Below are 12,875 nucleotides of genomic sequence, written 5' to 3' on the forward strand. Positions count from 1 at the left end.
TTCTCTGTTCCTCTGTCACTGTTGTTGGAACATTTGCCTTACATTTACATTTAAGTCATTTAGCAGACGCTCTTATCCAGAGCGACTTACAAATTGGTGCATTCACCTTATGATATCCAGTGGAACAACCACTTTACAATAGTGCATCTAAATCTTTTAAGGGGGGGTTAGAAGGATTACTTTATCCTATCCCAGGCATTCCTTAAAGAGGTGGGGTTTCAGGTGTCTCCGGAAGGTGGTGATTGACTCCGCTGTCCTGGCGTCGTGAGGGAGCTTGTTCCACCATTGGGGTGCCAGAGCAGCGAACAGTTTGGACTGGGCTGAGCGGGAACCGTGCTTCCTCAGAGGTAGGGGGGCCAGCAGGCCAGAGGTGGATGAACGCAGTGCCCTTGTTTGGGTGTAGGGCCTGATCAGAGCCTGAAGGTATGGAGGTGCCGTTCCCCTCACAGCTCCGTAGGCAAGCACCATGGTCTTGTAGCGGATGCGAGCTTCAACTGGAAGCCAGTGGAGAGAGCGGAGGAGCGGGGTGACGTGAGAGAACTTGGGAAGGTTGAACACCAGACGGGCTGCGGCGTTCTGGATGAGTTGTAGGGGTTTAATGGCACAGGCAGGGAGCCCAGCCAACAGCGAGTTGCAGTAATCCAGACGGGAGATGACAAGTGCCTGGATTAGGACCTGCGCCGCTTCCTGTGTGAGGCAGGGTCGTACTCTGCGAATGTTGTAGAGCATGAACCTACAGGATCGGGTCACCGCCTTGATGTTAGTGGAGAACGACAGGGTGTTGTCCAGGATCACGCCAAGGTTCTTAGCACTCTGGGAGGAGGACACAAGGGAGTTGTCAACCGTTGTCAGCCTTCGGTCCTGTGATTAAAAACAAACAACAAACGACAACAATTGTAATCAAATGACACAAGACATTCATATTACATACAGACTGTCATTCCTAATGTACTGTATAATGTCACATTAAAACAGATTTCCAAAGGCTTTAATGTAACTGATGAAGCATTACAAAATAGTGTACCTGTGACAGACAGCCTGACTCCAGGACTTCCAGAATATCTCTCACTTGTCACACTTTGAAAGACATGACCTTGTATGATCTGAGTCTTGAATGTGAGCCAGTGCTCAGCTGAGTCTCTCTTTCTCAGGTCTGTGATTCTCAGGGTGCAGTTATTCACTCTGTCCCCATAGTACTCCACACGATCATCATTCTGAGGTTTCACACCATACCATCTATAGAACCATGATGTCTCTGTGACTGTATGACCTCTGGGATATGTGTAAGAGCAGGACATATCCACTGTTGACCCCTTCACGGTACAGATAATCTGAGTAGTGTAAGTCACACTCCAGCCATCCTGCCCCAGTATCACTGCAACACAATCACACATCAAAAGAATATTAAATTAGGCACAAACCTATTAGCTCACACAGACAGTTTGTCAACACTTTGTTGTCGTAGTTGCTGAGTTCAGTGTGAATAACAACCATGGAGAAGCATCACGAGATGTTTTGTTGTCTCTACTTTCTTGCCCTTTGTGCTTTTGTCTGTGCCCAATAATGTTTGTACCGTCTTTTGTGTTGCTACCATGTTGTGTTGCTACCATGTTGTTGTCATGTTGTGTTGCTACCATGCTGTGTTGTCGTGTGTTGCTGCCTTGCTATGTTGTTGTCTTAGGTCTCTCTTGTCGTGATGTGTGCTTTGTTGTATATTTATTTATATATATATATATATATAAATCCCAGCCCCCGTCCCCGCAGGAGGCCTTTTGGTAGGCCGTTATTGACTTGCCTAGTTAAATAAAGGTTAAATATTTTTTTTTTAAATCCCTGTTTTATTCTCATGACTATAACACTGATGGTACTTCACGTGACCTGCATACTCTGTGTCCTGGCTTAGATCTGTAGTAACTCCAGACTCCCATTTGTTGAACCAGGATACTTCTGTGACGTTATTCCAGCTGGGATGTCTATACGTGCAGGTAATGTCCACTGTTGACCCCTTCAAGGCACATATACTCCTCTTGGTGTAAGTCACATTCAAACAGCTCTGACCATAAACACCTGAAACAAAATGTATCTGAATGTGTTCCTCAGACGATAATGAGATGATTTTCAAGTGTTTTAGATGTATTGAACTGGTTCATTTAAAATGAATAAAAAATATAGACACATACAGTGCATTTGGAAAGTATTCAGACCCCTTGACCTTTTCCACATTTTGTTACGTTACAGCCTTATTCTAAAATGGATTTTTTTTTTTAAATAATTCTAAAACAGTATAACAAGTTAACATACCATCAGCCATTTTCTACCTTGTATATTATACCATATACTTTTTACTAGTGTTATTATCCAAGAGTGCACTGAATTGTCTGTTTTTCCCCACATGTTCTACTATTGGTCCACAGGCCTTAATGATTGATACTTAAGATGATTATTATAGGTGAGTCCAGACTCACACACTGTAGGAGTGAGAAAATCCTCATGGTCTTTTACAGCACAGGAGTAACTGTCTGCAGAGTAACGCCAGACCACTAGAGTATTACAGGAGTATTGTTGGGAAGTAGGGTCATGGAGATGTTGTCCGTTCTTGTACCAGATGTAGGTGGGGTTGGGGTTGTCAGTCAGAAGACAGGTGGTGCTACAGGTCAGTGTTCTCTTCTTTTCCTCTGTGGAGGAAGACACCTTCACCTGCAGCTCTGAATGATTCCAGTGAATTATTATAATTTGATATATATTCCCTGTAGATATATATTACCTGTAGATATTATATAACCTGTATATATTATATATTCCCTGTAGATATGATATATTACCTGTAGATATTATATATTACCTGTATATATTACATATTCCCTGTAGATATTGTATATTACCTGTATATATTACCAGTAGATATTATATATTACCTGTATATATTACCAGTAGATATTATACATTACCTGTGACAGTCAGAGTTATTCCGGGGCACAGATACTCTGATGGGTGTAAGTCATGTTGAAACAGTTCTGACCCAGAACACCTAAAACAGTAGGAGGCCCATTCATTTATTCAATTAGTTTCTTCTATTATTACTACACTGAACAACAATAGAAACACAACATGCAACAATTTATATGATTTTACTGAGTTACAGTTCATATAAACAAATCAGTAAACTGTTCAAATGAATTAGGCCCTAATCTATGGATTTCACATGACTGGGAATACAGATATGCATCTGTTGATCACAGATACCTTAAAAAAAAGGTAGTCAGTATCTGGTGTGACCACCATTTGCCTCATGCAGTGCGACACATCTCCTTCACATAATTAGTTTTTGTATTGAATACGTGTCATGGAAATTACCACCAAAGTCAAACTTAAATGCATCATTCTTTATTATCAGCAAGCTGGAGAGGTTCCAACAATCTTAATGCACCATAGTACACGTCGGTCGGAAGCTCTTTCGGGGAAGTCCCGTTAGTTCTCACATATACTGCTTACACAGACAAGTTATACTTGCATGATATACATTATTCATCATTAACGTTTGGTTCCTGCATGTAACTTATAGAACATATTCTGGATGTTCTGTCAAAATGTCTGAGGGGGTCATGACCGTCTCCCCCTCACATCTCTACCCAGCACCTACAGGAACCAATGACTGTATGAAGGAAGATGTACAATTCTAGGCTCCCTCTTCAGACAACATTTCCCTCACACATGAATATACACCTACTATTGGTGAAACATGATTCAACATTATTTAATGGATAATAGGAGTTAATGAAATAAGACACAGCTCTGAACACCCCCACCACACACACAGCACTCCTACTCCAAGATGCTTGATACATATGGATCCAGAGCTGCATATTATCCTACACGGGTTACCATGGTAATCAGACTTAGTAAACTGTTAGAGAATGGGAGATGGATGACTCTTTACAATATGTTTTATATTGAAACTTTATTTAGGGATCTGGAACCGGTGCAGGAGAGGGAGATACAAAACAACACATTTGTGCTTCCTGGTGTTTTATCAGTGACCCTGAATGAGCAAAGCACTTTCCACATAGACCTGGGTAAGATTTCTCTCCAGTATGTATTCGCTGGTGTCTAGTATGCTCTACTGATTGAATGAAGCTCTTCCCACACTGATCACAGCTATAAGGCTTCTCTCCTGTGTGTATGCATTGGTGTGCAGTCAGTTGTCCTGAATTATTGAAGCTCTTCCCACACTGATCACAGCGATAAATAAGGCTTCTCTCCTGTGTGTATGCGTTCGTGTATAGTCAGATGTCCTGATTTATTAAAGCTCTTCCCACACTGAACACAGCTATAAGGCTTCTCTCCTGTGTGTATGCGTTGGTGTCTAGTCCCGTCTCCTGATCGACTGAAGACCTACCCACATTGATCACAGTTATAAGGTTTCTCTCCTGATTGATTGAGGTATTTCCCACAATCAAAGCAGGGGTAAGGTTTCTCCCCTGTATGAATTTTCTGATGAGAATTTAAGGTTTTAGATGCAGCTAAACTCTTCCCATACTGAGAGCAGTGGTACAGTTTCTCACCGGTGTGAATCCGCTCATGAATGATCAATTCCTTCTGTTTAGCGGAACTCTTCCCACAGTCAAAGCAGCAGTGGTGAGATTTCTTCCCTATACGTCTCTGCTGGTGTTTCTTGAGGTGTTCTGATATGGGGAGACTCTGTTCTTTCTTGATAGCATCATGATTTTGTTGAGGCTCCACAGATGATAAGCCCCTCCCACTGAGAGAGCAACGATTAGGGCTGTCCCCTGTGAAACAAAGACATTTAATCATTAAGTTTTGCAAATCTGGGTACATAAACAGATCAGTATTTCCATTAAATTAATGCCTTTTGCGTCCTTTTGATATTTTTCCAGTAATAATTGTGCACCAATATTCCATTTGAAATCTCTGTTATATTAAATAAAGTATCATTTAATACAGAACACATGGAGTATTTGATTAATTCGATTTTTTAGATGAATAAAGACTTGCTAAAGTGACACAATTCAGCATTTTGACAGGTCCCTCCGTCAACCCTATTTAACTTCTAGAAAGATTTTAACCCACCTAATACAATAATTACTCCTAGGTTTTACCATCATTGAGTAAAGTTACAAGCGCAGAATAATATGATTATTGTGAATAGTCAATTAATATAAGAGTTTGATTTAAATGTTGACATGCTATGAAATAACAATTTCCCTAATAAACTTGTTTACATGGACACATCTGAAATCAGGCTACCTGACTGGACTTTGATAAATGCAAAAAATAGGCTATCAAAATAAACATTCCACAACAGCGACCATGTTATTTTAAGCATATTTGATTGAGTTCAGACAAATAAAGCTGCATACTTTCAGTTTTTCCTGAACTCACTGCACTCGGTCAAAAGAAGTTAGCTGGCGCTGCTTGTGTTAGCACATGCACAGATTAAATACACCTCCATAACTCTGATTAAAGTGTTTACATGTCCTAATCATTCTAAAGATTGCTCAGAAAACCACGTGATTTTAAAGGCGTATCCTTACTTCGGTTATGACCTTACACCAATTAAGATAAGCAGAGTAAGGTGTTTACATGAGTAATGCCATACTCGGTCTACTGCCATAATCAGTTTAATAGGAAATGATTTGCGTGCATGTAAAGCCCTAGATATTTGGTTACATTGACAGTCATTTCTGAACATGATTTATTTCATGTGATTAGCGATTCATTTAAATTTGTCCCTCAATTTAAGGTCAACCCTGTTACATGAACTGAAATCTTGTTTTAATATGGTGAAACTATTCTTTAAAAAAAAAAAATGGAATTTTTTTTTTGCATAAGAAACATTGAACGTCTAATAGTCAAATCAGAGTAAAATCAGGTGAGCTGGTTCTACTCTTTTTATCAATTTACTTATGGTGCAAAACTGAGCAAGTCAACCCTTTTACCCACACATAGACATGCTAGAAATGTTTTAACAATAACTTTATTTCTAAAGATTGCATTCAATTGCTACTCCCTGTTGCACTATACTAGGTCCATTCCTCATGTCACAAGCAGATTCATGGCCGATTTAAAGGACTATTTTACCCATGTTATATAATGTTTACTTACCCTACATTACTCATCTCATATGTATATACTGTACTCTATACCATCTACTGCATCTTGCCATCTTGATGCAATTAAATGTATCACTAGCCACTTTAAACAATGCTGCTTTATTTTCATACCCTACATTACTCATCTCATATGTATATACTGTACTCTATACCATCTACTGCATCTTGCCTATGCCGTTCGGCCATCACTCATTTATATATTTGTATGTACATATTCATATGCATTCCTTTACACTTGTGTGTATAAGGTAGTTGTTGTGATATTGTTAGGTTATATTACTTGTTAGATATTACTGCATGGTCGGAACTAGAAGCAGAAGCATTTCGCTATACTTGCATTAACACCTGCTAACCATGTGTATGTGACAAATACATTTGATTTGATGTAATCCAACGGTTTTGTTGTTTTCAGTAGTCCCCTGTTAGGTCAACCCTGTTACTTTATTTGGCACATTGGTACTTACTATAGTATTTATTTCCATGTAACCTCTTGAGATGGGAAACTTGTTTTTTATTTAGTTGAGCACTTGCTCTTTATGACAGAATGTTAAAATTGTGAAATCAAACGTTTTTTTTAAACCAAGTTACACTTCTTAAAATCGACCAGATATTTTAATCAATATATACTTAAATCAATTAATTGTTACAGAAGCAGACTGTAATCTAATCCACATGGATCTTACTTAATGAAATCATATCTCCATGTTCCTCTTCTCCTTCCACTCTGCCCCGGTGTTTTCGTGCAGTCGATCAGAACCAGCAGTAAAGTACAGGGAGGCGATTGACCTGGGGAATCCGGGAGGGTGGAGGGACGTGCTAGATTTGTCCTGTTGGCCGCAAGAAGTATTCTACATTGATTAACATTAAACCAAATATTGTATTAATTTAGTCTAAACGTCTGATTGTGGGTGCATCCCTAGGATATCTCATTTTCCCTCAAATGTTGAATCGTTCATTACTTCCCACAAATCTAAGAGCATTGGCTGGTGGAGGCATGAGCTAGCTTCCACCATATTTCTTATACCAGTCATTTCCTTTCAAACAGCGAGGAAGAGGCGAAGCGAGAGGGATAACTGGGCCCAAGATTCTTCTGTTTTATTTGATCGAATATAACATTCGTAACGATTAGGTTGTTAGGAGTGTATTGGTAAAAGTAGGACACTTTCTATGGGAGTAGTGCCTGGTCGTCACTAGTTACCGCAAACAAAGCCATAAACCACGCCCATTTCTACAATTGTTATTAACATGTGATTTTAACCTTAACAACACATCTAACGACATGCCTAATCCTAAATAAATTGAAATGCTAAATAGAAGTTTGACTCTGTGGAAAAACGCATATCTGCCCTCTCGTTAGCTATAATGGTCCCACCTGACCTTGCCTTTTCCGATTGCCTTCCATTTTTGAAGACATTTATTTTCTTTCTTTGAGCGGCCACTTGAGTATCTGGTCAAATAATGGATAATGTATTCGAAATCAGTGAAGTTATGTGAACACTTTGTGAGGAAGGAGAGATAATTAGGTCTTAGAGTCCTAAACATGATAGGGTACTTTGTTGAAGAAGAAAAAAAATCCCAACAAGTTTTTCCACCATGTTTTTTTTGTCCAGCGTGTATAAACTAAACACAGGCCTAGACATTTTGTACAACACAGCAGGCCTATACTGTTAAGGCCAGACTTACCCGATCCATTGTGGAAGCTGTTGTTTTTTGTATGGAATGAAATGTTGTAGGTTACAGTACAGTCAGACTACTTTGTTGTAGTGTAGAGATAATGACTAGGGAGATGCGGAGAGAAAATTCGATTCTCAAGGCTGCAAATGATGCGCCCCTAGACCAGAGAAATCAAACATCTACTTAAATATCAAAATGTAAATAAGTTAGAACAAATAAACGTCTCATGTAGCCTAATATTACTTCAGAAAGTTCCTGGATAACATTTTACGTGATCTATAAAAGTCAAGAAAACGTTCAACAACACCCCCTTTCACTAAGAATCCTGTTGTCTGCTATCATCTACTTTTACCTGGCAGCCACTTGGAACACATGCGCAAAGAGGGAGTATCTCAACAGGCCGATCTCTATTGAGGGAGTGTCTGGGAATGAAATGTTCCGGTCTTTCGCTGGTGATATAGGCAGCTGCTGTACACTACCAGCACAGAAAGGACAAAGAGCTGTTTATGCAAGTCTTTGCAATGGGTGCATCAAACCTAATTCACAAGTAATTCTCTAGTAAAAAATAAACAAAAATCCAGTGTTGGAAAAAGTACTCAATTTGTCATACTTGAGTTAAAGTAAAGATACCATAATAGAAAATTACTCAGGTAAAAGTCACCCAGCACAATTCTACTAGAGTAAAAGTCTAAAAGTATTTGGTTTTAAAACCTCTTGCATCTAGACGTTCCGCTAGCGGAACGCCTTGCCAAATATCCAATGGAAGAACGTGGCGCGAAATACAGAAACCTAAAAAATGCAATAATTTCAATTTTTTAAACATATGACTATTTTACACCATTTTAAAGACAAGACTCTCATTAATCTAACCACAATGTCTGAGTTTAAAAAGGCTTTACAGCGAAAGCAAAACATTAGATTATGTTAGGAGAGTACAGAGCCAAAAACAATCACACAGCCATTTTCCAAGCAAGCATATGTCACATAAACCCAAAACACAGCTAAATGAAGCACTAACCTTTGATGATCTTCATCAGATGACACTCCTAGGACATTATGTTATACAATACATGCATGTTTTGTTCAATCAAGTTCATATTTATATCCAAAAACAGCTTTTTACATTGGCATGTGATGTTCAGAACATGCATTCCCACCCAAAACTTCCAGTGAATTTACTAAATTACTCATCATAAATGTTGACAAAATACATAACAATTATTTTAAGAATTATAGATACAGAACTCCTTTATGCAATCGCTATGTCAGATTTTGAAATAGCTTTTCGGCGAATGCACATTTTGCAATATTCTGAGTACATAGCTTAGCCATCACGGCTAGCTATTTTGACACCCGCCAACTTCGGGGCACACTAAACTCAGAATTACTATTAGAAAAATGGTATAACCTTTGCTGATCTTCGTCAGAATGCACTCCCAGGACTGCTACTTCCACAAGAAATGTTGTTTTTGTTCCAAATAATCCATATTTATGTCCAAATACCTCCGTTTTGTTTGTGCGTTCAGGTCACTATCCAAAGGGTAACGCGCGAGTGCATATCGAGACAAAAAAATTCAAAATGTTCCTTTACCGTACTTAGAAGCATGTCAAACGCTGTTTAAAATACATTTTTATGGTATTTTATCTCGTAAAATAGCGATAATATTCCAACCGGACAATAGTGTATTCATTCCAAGACGAAAGAAAAAACAGCATGGTCTCGTGAACGCGCATCTCCAATCTCTTAGTCACCAGGCAGACCACTGACAAACTGAGCTACCATACTCTGCCCAGAGACAGGAGACGCCTCAATCCGCATTCTGAAGGCTTTAGAGAGCCAATGGAAGCCTTAGAAAGTGCTACGTAACAGCTCAGATACTGTAGTTTCGATAGAGAAGCAAAAGAAGGACTACAAATTCGCAGACAGGCCACTTCCTGCTTGGAATCTTCTCAGGTTTTTGCCTGCCATATGAGTTCTGTTATACTCACAGACACCATTCAAACACTTTTAGAAACTTTAGAGTGTTTTCTACTCAAATCTACTAATACTATGCATATTGTCGTTTCTGGGCAAGAGTAGTAACCAGTTTAAATCGGGTACGTTTTTTTTCATCCGGCCGTGAAATATGTGTGGTTCATGATTTTTTCTCAAAGTTGGTGGCAACCTAATAATTACGAAAAATATATTCAATCAATTAAGTCACAAGTCGCCTCTTCCTCTGTTTTGAAAGGAAATTACTGGTATAATGAAAATGGTGGAAACTAACTAGCCCATGCCTCCGCCAACCCAATGCTATTAGATTTTTGGGAAGTAGTGAACAATTGAACATTTGAGGAAAAAGGAGATATTCTAGGGATTCCCAAATAGACTAAATTAATACAATAGTTTATCATTAAACCAAATATGTTTTATATTTCTTGCCGCCAAGAGGACAAAGCTAGCCCGTTCCCCTCTGCCCTCCCGGAGTCCCCAGGTCAAATGTCTCCCGGTACTGCTTTACTGCTGGGTCTGGTTGACTGCAGGAAAACACTGGGGCAGAGTGGAACTGAGAGAGGAGGAGGAGAAGATAAGGAAGATGGAGATTTGTTTTCATTAAGTAAGAACCATGGTGTGTAGATTAGACTACAGTCTGCTTCTTTAACAATAGCAGAGGTGCATAAAGATGGCGGCCCGCATGTACTTACCACAAATTACTCCTTTTGCTGAGTTCACTGTATTCTACATTGCTCTCCTTTACTGTTGGAATGGTCATTAGCACAGTAAACATGATCCCAATTTTAGCTTCAAGACGCTGGCAATTTAAAAAAACGAAAAAGATAAAGTAACGGTGCATAGATGCGACAAGGAATACATTGTGGCTACTATGAAAGTGAATTGGGTCTAGCGTGATCAGGGATGTGTTCGTTCTGCCAATTCTGTTAAAATGTTTCTTGAACAGAAGCAAACGGAACAAATTGGGGATGAACATACCTGAAGTTGTTCGCAAATGTTGGACTAATTATTACACCCTATAGATAATTAGCAGTCAGCGCGTGTTAACTCTCCCGTTGCGTAATAATCACATTTTGGAACAGTGAGAGCATTCTGACATCACGTGCTTAAACAACTCACGCTGGGGCGACCGTTAGAGATATTTGGAATGTTTCATTCCACCGGTTTTTAAAAGTCTTACTTGGTCCAAAAATATTTTTCACCTAATTTTAACATTCTGTCATAAAGAGCACATGTTCAACTTAGGAAAACATGTTTATTATCTCAAGACATTGAATTAAAATATTACTATACTATGTGCCAAATAAAGTAACAGGGTTGACAGTAACAGGGGACTACTGAAAACAACAAAACAAAGGTTACGTATGTTACCATGGTTATGTGAGCTATTTGGATATGTCCAATATATTGGTATCACTCTGCGGCGGAGGGATACATCCAAGGTGAGGACTTACAGATTAACTCCCGTGTACACCTTTGTCGTGGCTGGGGTCCGCCCCCAAATATAGAACCCATGGCCGCGACACACGTTCTCTACATCATTTTTGAGGCGCCTCTAGCACCGTAGAGGATTGGAGTGATCCATATAGCTCACATAACCGTGGTTACATACGTAACCTTCGTTATGTTTCACTATATTGGATCACTCCAATATATTGGTATACCCGTACCAGATTTAGTCGGTGCTTGAGGGACCCGGCCAGCAAGCGGCAAAGTCCCAGCGCGGGACCGAGACTCAGGGGCCGTCAATGTGGAAGGTGGATCCCGGCACAGTCCCCGGAAGGGGAGGTGATGCCCAGGACCACTGAAGCAACTGCAGAGGAAGGTGCCACATTTACCCAATAGTACCTAGCAAAGGTGCAAGAGGAAGCCCAGCTGGCAGCAGCAACGATATCAGCGAGGGGCACTCCTTTCAGTAGAGCCCAGGATACAGCCACACCTCTTGTTGACTGTTCCACCACAGATCCCAGCACTGGCCTGCCAGCCAGGAAGTATGCTGTCGTAATTGTGTCCATGATCCAGTGAGAGAGCCTCTGCTTTGATAACCCAGCCCCCAGGACTGTCTCACCATAGCAGAGAGCTGGTCTGTTGTTCTCACTGCCCGCGTCCACTCCACATAGGCAGCCAGTGCCCGCTCAGGGCACAGCATGCAGGAGGGAGGGCCAGACTCTTCCGCCACTCCCGGGGGGTTGTAAGCAGACAGGATAAAAGGGATGTTCACATGCCTGTCTGACAGAACTTTCGGAAGGAATGATGAGTTGGGGCGAAGAGATATTCTCCTCCCACCGGGGTCCATCCGGTAGCACTCAGAACTTACTGAAAGAGCATGGAGCTCACCCACCCTCATCATGGAGCTCACCCACCCCCTTCATAGAAGTAATTTGTACCACAAAATCCACCTTCGTAGAGAGGTGTTTCAGGGAGGCAGACTCCAACGGTTCGAAAGGCGGCTTTGCCAAAGCTGCCAAGACCACAACCAAATCCCAGCTCGCCATTGAGAGCGTCCTAGCTGGGCGCAGGCGACGAACCCCCTTCATAAACCTGGAGACCAAGGGATGGCACCCCACTGGCCCGTCCATCCACCCCACATGGCAGGCAGATATAGCGGCCAAATACCCTCTCAGTGTAGAGGCTGCAAAGCCCTCATCCAAGTGAGACTGCAGGGATTGGAGGACATTCTGCACCCCGCATGACCTCAGTAGCATAGCCACGTTGGTAAAGCGGCCAAGAGAGCAGAGGGAGCCATATGTGGCTTTCAAGTCTGCATCAAAGACCCTGGGGGGTCCCGGCTTCAGTCGCGGGTTCCGCTCTATAATCTCCTGGTCCGGGAGGACCATGGCAGCTATCATGGTGTGGTACTCCCGGAGGCCGAGTGACACTACGCCCGCAACATAACTCCATGGTCCAGTCTCTGTTGTGAGTCAGAGAGCCTCCTGGCAGAGGCCCAGCTCTCCTGCAAGGCCTCGCGGAACTCAGCAGAGATGGGGACAGATGGAAAGTCATCACTGTCCACCAGTTTGATGTCCAGTGCAGTGGCTACCTGAGTGAGTAGGCTCTGTGATGAAGCCCTGCTGAAG

General features: G+C 41.2%; 2 long non-coding RNA genes across 2 annotated transcripts; both read right to left on the bottom strand.

The window, feature by feature from the left end:
* Positions 1 to 1,828: 1,828 nt before the first annotated feature.
* On the bottom strand, positions 1,829 to 3,113 carry LOC115177773 (uncharacterized). Its single transcript, XR_003872490.1, has 3 exons — positions 2,949 to 3,113; positions 2,466 to 2,705; positions 1,829 to 2,067 (listed from the first exon to the last, which is right to left on the bottom strand). It is a non-coding gene; the product is annotated as an uncharacterized LOC115177773 (long non-coding RNA).
* A 255-nt stretch (positions 3,114 to 3,368) lies between these two features.
* LOC115177766 (uncharacterized) lies at positions 3,369 to 8,124 on the bottom strand. The gene is made up of 3 exons (XR_003872483.1): positions 7,815 to 8,124; positions 6,815 to 6,958; positions 3,369 to 4,787 (listed from the first exon to the last, which is right to left on the bottom strand). It is a non-coding gene; the product is annotated as an uncharacterized LOC115177766 (long non-coding RNA).
* Positions 8,125 to 12,875: the final 4,751 nt, after the last annotated feature.

Source organism: Salmo trutta, chromosome 38, assembly GCF_901001165.1.
Source record: "Salmo trutta chromosome 38, fSalTru1.1, whole genome shotgun sequence".
Lineage (NCBI taxonomy): Eukaryota > Metazoa > Chordata > Actinopteri > Salmoniformes > Salmonidae > Salmo > Salmo trutta.